We start from the raw sequence: 7,823 nt of genomic DNA on the forward strand, positions 1-7,823 counted from the left end.
ATAAACGAGCAGGTTCGTGCCATTTGTATTAAAACGAACTAAGAAGAGGTAATTTGCACGACGAAAGCTATTTCGGTTGAGCGATTAAATAACGTTGAAGAGTTAGCGTACGATTTTTCGTGATTAAAATTTTCGTGATTAATATTTCGATTAAAAGTTAGTACTGTAGCATAAAGTTAAATATGATACGGAGTTAAAATAAATACAGAATAAATTCGAGGAAGGCTTTGACGATTCCTTATTAATATTTAGTATTCATCGTTATATTTTATTTTAGATTATGCTTTCCGCATACATGGAATTATTCGCGTGAAAGAAAATAAAGTGAGAAAGCGGTCACAGAAATTATGTTAATAACAAGACATGTATAATTCGATATAAATTAATTATTTAACGTAAAGAGAACTTGTATGTTGAACGTTCACGGGATATAAATATTTCGTTTGATAGAGGAAGATTCGTTGGAGAAAAAAATTGCAATTAGCGTTGATGGAAGTTCAGTGTAGAGAACAGCTGAGCTTGTGCGACTTCATCCGACGTGCATTATTGCATCTGAGGATGTCAGTATCTTCTCTTTTATTATTCGACCTCCTTTTCTCTCTCTCTCTCTCTCTCTCTCTCTCTCTCTCTCTCTCTCTCTCTCTATCCTTTTCTTATTTCCTTTTCCTCTCATATACTACTATGAGTCGCATATATCCACGTGGCTTCTCTCTTCTTGGACCAGACTCCTGCGGAGAACAGGCTTCATTACGTCGCCATAAATCACACGAGGTACGCACCTTATAACCTCGGCACATCGTACGGCTACTGTACCTCTTGCTATTATTAATTACTGTTACTATAAGCTGCTAATAAAAAGTATAAAGAGGAAACATATATATATGATATATACTATACAATATAAATATATATATATATAAATATGATATATACTTATATATATATATATATATATGTATTTTTGTTAACTTTTATAATTATGAAGATAGATAAAATATATTAAATAAAAGAAGAAAATGCGAATAAAAGTTATGAATTTTTTTTTCTAATAAGCATTTCTCTTTTCACAAATCGAATTTTATTTATAATATGACAATAAATAAACATTTTTACGATATATCGATCGCTTTTATTATTATCTCAGTAAAGGGTGAGGCTCTTTTTTCTTCGTTAAAGTACGTTCTAGACACGTGACACAGGAGATCATCGATGATAGCGGTCGCGAGGATCATAAACGCGCTGTTACTTCATCGTTTTAACAAAGGATTTGCATCGGTTAACGCCTCATCGTTGGGAAACCATAGAGCCAGCCGGCCGATATCCCACGATCGAAATATCATTATTTCCATTTTACACCCTCGAAAACTCGATAATGCTTTCCCGTAATTGACTCGGCTCAATGAATGACCGCGGCATGGGGAACCTTCGTCATTGTGGTTAATGACAGGATTAAAACAGTGCTCGACCGATCCCGGCTGCATTTAATTATTACTGCCAATCCCCCTCCTTGTTGCTATTCTGCGTCCTCTTCTATCATTGCTTGGATATGTCAGCTAGAATATGTATTCAAAATATAACTAGCTTCTATAGACCATTCAGTCTATTCAAATTTCATATTTGTAGACAATGATTATGTCATTGTAAATGATTAAAAAAGAAAAGGATGAATTAGAACAAATGAACGAGTAACAACGATAATTTCTGTGATTCAATTTTCTTATTAACTTGGTGCCGCAAAGATAATGATAAATATTTAACAACGAAAAGAGACGAATGCAATTAAGATGTAATATCATTTTTTAATGAACGATACAACGATTCTCTCCTTTCTTTTTAGATTGCTTCTAACTATATAACATTGGGGTGGGTATTGTCAAGATCGTTTTGCAAAAGGAAAAATAGAAAAGAAATTACGTGATCTTTTACTTTGATCATCTCTTCTTTTTCTCGAGAACTATAATAACATGACACTCGCTAAGATTCCATTTATTGTTAGAAGCGTGAAAAGACTGGCCATTTCCGTGTCGAAGCGAACAAAGCAAGCGTGTTTTCGCTTTCTTTCTCTTTCCCTTTTTTTCTTTCTCTCTTTTTCCTTGGACTACTTATTCCGAGGAAGAAAGTTTCTTTCAAGTAGTTATAATCGCAGTAGAAGGTAAAGCTTCGTTACCAGGATGTTATACACGCGATCCTTGGAAGGCGAAGCTGGCATTAGAGACGCAACGACATAGAGGTAGCAACTATTACCTTGTCCTCTCTCCAACAGCGCCACTAACACTTCTCCCAGCAGCTCTTGTCGAGTCTCGTTGTTGCATTCGTTGCTAGCAGGTAGATTATACATGCATGGAAAGGTGCAGCTGCACCAAGAGAACCTTCCTTTTCACTTTGCTCCTTCTCGCGCAATAGAAAAAGAGAGAGAAAAAGTGGTGAGAGACAGAGGGTAGGAACAGAAAGAGAACGAGCGAGTAATGTATGGAGAAGAGTACGTGGACCATCCATTGCGCAATTAGTGTAGTCGGTGGTTTTTTCTTTTTTTTTTATCCTCATTCTCGTTTCCACTTGCAGCCGTGTGCCTGACGTTGAACGTCGAGGACGTATACTAGGATGCTAGAGTATACTTGGTACTAGAGAGGAAGAAAAAGGAATAAGTCGGTCGCACGACCGTAGTCGAATGTCCGTCGTAATCTTCCGAGTTCAAAAGGTAACGAAGGGGTACAAAACAAAAAGATCTAGGGCAGTGTGCATTTTTCAAAATGTAAAAGGCTCGCACGTGGAAAATTGTCCCACCGCAGCTAGATTGAAGAAAAGGTACTGGCGAATGTAAAGAAGAAAGGCTAGACAGAGAGAAAGAAAGAGAGAAGCATGGTTGTAAGAGAAGAGAGAACTTCCGGTTAGTCAAGGTACTTGCATCCGGTCGGCAAGCTGGGCTTTCCTTTCTTTACCTCGCTGAATCGTGACCTCTTAATTTCGCCTCCGACCAAGTCGCGACATTTTTCTCTTCCAATGCCACCGAGCTCATTCTTCTTTCTTTCTTTCTCGTTAACTTACCACGATCTTTTCCTTATTTCTCTCCGTGTTTCCCCTGTTTCTTTCGTTCCCTCTTTTTATTCTCTCGTTAACGATAAAACGTAAATTCGTATTCTCTAGCCAAGATTTAACTTTTATCTTTCGTATCTTCTTCGAAACGAAATTGATGATAAAATTTGCAGGGTAACGTTGTTGAATCAATTTCATTTTAATTTCCATATCGATAAAAATAATTAGATGGAAAAGTAGAAACTTGGTGGATTTTGGTTATTCTATGAGATATTAATAATTCAACTTTCTTGGTTTGGAAATTTTTTATATATTCTTATTTCTAGATTTAGATTCATATTCGATCAAGTTATTTCTACGTCGCTTATTTTAAACTTACCTTATTTAATAATGAACGCGAAGTATATAAATTCGATTTAACTTTTGCCATTTCATCGTTTATACCACCCACTATTTCGATATTCGAAAACTATATGGACGACGAAAATACTTGAGTAAATGCAAAATTAATTAATTCATTGGAAGTGAGAAAAATCCAATTTAATGGATCAGAAAGAGGAAGAGGCAGGGTTGGTACGTATCCTATTAATGAGACTTCTCAACGTTAAATTAATAAGCCTTTTTCTCTTTTTCTAGATCCACGACGACGATGGTAATGCGAACGCGCTGCTGCCTTCGATGGATGCTGAAAACAGGGATAGAAAACGAACCGTTCCCCCATCTTTTCTTTTTTACTGTTTTGTGGCTAATTAGTTTTACCTCCGGTTCGAAGTGAATTTTCCATTTGCCTCTTTATTCTTTCTCCTCCTGTCCTCTTTTTCTTGTTCCATTGTGGATGATCCGACAATTCTCTTGATGATGAATCTTGATACTGAGGAAAGGGGAGAGGGAATGGAGTTGAGAGAACAGAGATACATATTATGATCGATGGTTTACAAACCTCTCTTTTCTCTACGTGTTCTCTTTCTCTCCTTCTTTTGTTTTCCTTCTCTTTATGCATTTATGTGCGCGCGCGCATGTATCTATTCAACGTAATTAGATACCCGCTGTTTTTTCTTTCTCTCTCTTTCTCTACTTCCTCTGGCAAAAGGAACCCAAGCTCCGTGTATGACTAGCAGGATTTCCGATTCGAGGTCGTTCCATTATAAATGGAAAATAAATTTCATTGTTAACAACAGGCAGGACCGGTGGCCCGTATAATTTATGCGCCGATATGCACGACGCGCGTACACCCGACGAAATCCTATTTATATTTTCGCCGACGCAAAGCTATTTAACGTCGTTGTTCTTCCGTGCCTCCATTATTACAGGTTTTTCATGGAAAATCACCGTTCGAATCCTATGGTACCTTTGTTGAACAAATTGAACAAATTCGAATACCTACTATTTATTGTTGTTGTTATTATTATTATTATTATTATTATTATTATTTTTCTTTTATTTATATTTTTTATTTTTTTTCTATTGTTTTATTTCTTTTTTCTTTTTTTCTTTTTTGTTAGGATAGGAATGGAGAGCGTTGTAATGAAGGAGATGACAGTCACCGATGAAATCGAATAGTACAATAAATCGTTTATTAGTACGAAGGTGTGATAGTGTTTCTCGAGGCTTTACCTCAAGCTGACATTTTTTTTCTCTTTTTTCTTTCTTCTTTCTTTTTTTTTTTTTATCTTTTTCTTTTTTTTTGTTTTTTATTTCGTGAGTTAAAAGTGAACGTTGTGATACCGGTGAGATGAATGAGTGTGACAGATCTTTTTTTTTTTGTCATATTCTTTTTAAAGGTGACGTAAGAGATAGATGTTAGAGCTAGTTACCCTGTTCTGCGAGCTGGCGTTTCTCCTTTTCCCATCCGGCGGATCGTACGAGAATTTATTGACTTGAAATTTTTCGACTAGGCGCTTTCATCTACTTTTCCTTATTCTCTTTCTTTCTTTCATTCGTTCTTTCGTTCATTCCCACATGCACTTTTCTCTCTTTCTCTCTTTCTCTCTCTCTGTCTTCGATCAATTTCATATTTCTCGTTCGATTTCGCACTTGTCTACACCCTTATCGATTCGCGATACACAATAAATGCATGTGTATATACTAATGTAGCGTATTGATGTAACATACACGTTTACATATATATATATATATGTGTATGTGTATATATATATATATATGCATATATATCAATTTTGAAAAGGGTGAGAACGCAATGGAAAAGGTGATCGCCCGTGCAAGCTAACTTTCAAAAGTGCTACTTGTTATTCTTTTTCGAGGTATTCTAATGTCTATGCATTTATTTTCCTTTCTTTGTTAATGTATGTATGTGTGTGTGTGTGTGTGTTTATATGTGTAGATGTATGTCCATGTCTGTGTATATATGTGTCAACTCGCTATAATCGCTACGTCGGCGCTAAAAATTAGTGAGACCGAAGGAGAGAAGAGCCGAACGACCTATTGGGGCCATTTTTCTATTTTCGCGCGCGTTTAATAAATTAATAACCAGTCTGCCGACTTGCATGCATACATGTCCGAAGTGAAAAAGGAAGCTCCCTCATATTTTCATCCTTCCTTCCTTCCTTCCTTCGCCTCATCTCTCTTCTTTCTTTCATCAAATCTATCTACGATCAACTTCTTTTTTTCTTCTTCCCGTACGAGTTACGGAAATGAAAGATACGAATGAATAGGGTTGGGGGTCAATACCATGCTTCTCTCCGCATACATATCGATATAGCAACTTTTAATCGCAAGAAAGTCTTTAAGAATTATGCTTCGACTTGTTCTTATCTAATCTTGTCGAAAAATACGACGAAAATTCGATACAAGTCGATGTCGTCTACTAGCAAGCGTGTCGGTACCCTTTGATATTAACATATATGTTATGTATATATTTACAGGCGTACATAAAAAAAGGTCGATTTTTTCTTTTCTTTTCTTTTCTTTTCTTTTCTTTTCTCTCTCTCTCTCTCTCTCTCTCTTTCTCTCTTTCTCTTTGTCTTTTCTCTTGTTAGAAATAAGTTTTATTAATTACGGACGCAAAACTATACGAAAGCATTTGTTGTTGTTCTTTCTTGTCTGTCCTCTTATTACTAATTATTTTTTCCTTCAATTTACCTCCTTTTCATTTGCCTTTCTTTCGTTCACTTTTTGATCTCTTTCTATTTTTATCTACTTGCGCCATGATATTACAATTCACTCACACGCTCTTTGATTGTACGGATTTTGATCATAGGATATTCGTCTTACACGTACATACTCGTTTACATACATAATACCTTCTTTTCTCTAGCTCTCGCGTTATAAGTACATGTTATTAATACCATCTCCGGTTCACCTTTTCTCAATGCTCGGAAATTCTCTACATTTCTCTCTCTCTTCTCTTTTTTCTTTTTCTTTTTTTTTTTTTTCTTTTCTATCAATTATATGTGTGCATTTCAACAAATTTCAAGCAAAACTTTGTAAAACGAAATGAAGAGGTAAACATTCAATTCTTTTCGATGAAAAAATTAAAACTTGACGTTTCCAAGTTAGACAAAAATAGGGGAAGGGAAAGGGAAGACAAGGGAAGATACGAGATAATATCGTAAATTTACGCTAGCATAACGAATAGGAAGAAAAAAGAAAGGACGGAAGGATTAGAGGTCAGAAAAAATCTCAAAATTAACACAGAGGACATTCGGAGAAAGAAAAAGGAAGAGAAAGGAAGAGAGAGAAAGGGAGAAGTAAAAAGAGAGAGAAAAAGGAAAAAGGATTTCCGAGCTTTCCTCTTAGCTAGTGTGTCTTTTCTCCCCTTTTACATATGCCTTCTCCGCAGCCCATGCATATAAAATTATATATACAACAGAGTGATTTTTCTTTGTTGTGAGGTATTCGCACTACTTGCATCTAAAAAGAGAGTGTGTGTACATTATCGGGAAGCGAGCGAGCGAGCAAACGAGAAAGAGAGAGAGAAAGAAAGAAAGAGAGAGAGAGAGAGAGAGAGAGAGAGAAAGAGAGAGAAATAGAGAGAGAGAAAGAGAGGCAGAATGAGCGTACGTATGTGTGCGTATTTATACGCCTACGTATCTGTAAGAAAAGGGAAGATAGAGAGAGAAAGATGGAGATAGACAGAGGGAGGAGAAGAAGAGAGAGAGAAAAGAAAGAACATGAAGAGATAGAGGTGCTCACGTATTACGAAGGAAATCGCTTTCTCCGGTTTCTTGTGCAAATATTTCAGCACCGCCTCCGCTTTTTACCAGCGCGAAGTAAATTATCCTCGCGCGAGTATTTCTCCCTATTCCTTATCGAGCTTTCTTTTCCATTTCTCTCGTTCTTTCTCTCTCTTTCTTTCTTTCTTTCTTTCTTTCTTTCTTACTTTTTCTTTCTCTTTCTCTCTCTCTCTCTCTCTCTCTCTCTCTCTCTCTTTTTCTACTTCTCTTTCTCTCGTACTCGCATCGCTCTTATCACTTATATCAATTACTATTATCGCGCTCTATAACGCGCGCTCGACTCGTTATAAATAAATTAAAAATTATATATGCGTTATTATATATTTTTGTCATATTTATATTTTATGTATATATTAAATTTACTGATTCGCTTATTTTGTCACCTCTCACGCAGCAATTTCGCCATTCGATACACGCACACTCTCACGCGGACGTACGGATTCGCACAAGTCGCGAAAAAGTCTCGATAACGATATGGTACAACTATGCTACACGGTGGGGAACGAACGAGCACGTATTTCCCCTCCCCCCCTTCCCCTTCCCATTTCTCTTCTCCTTTCCTCTCCGCTTCGTTTCGTTTCGCTTCGCTTAGCCCTA

Source organism: Vespula pensylvanica, chromosome 2 (assembly GCF_014466175.1).
Source record: "Vespula pensylvanica isolate Volc-1 chromosome 2, ASM1446617v1, whole genome shotgun sequence".
In the NCBI taxonomy this organism is placed as follows: domain Eukaryota; kingdom Metazoa; phylum Arthropoda; class Insecta; order Hymenoptera; family Vespidae; genus Vespula; species Vespula pensylvanica.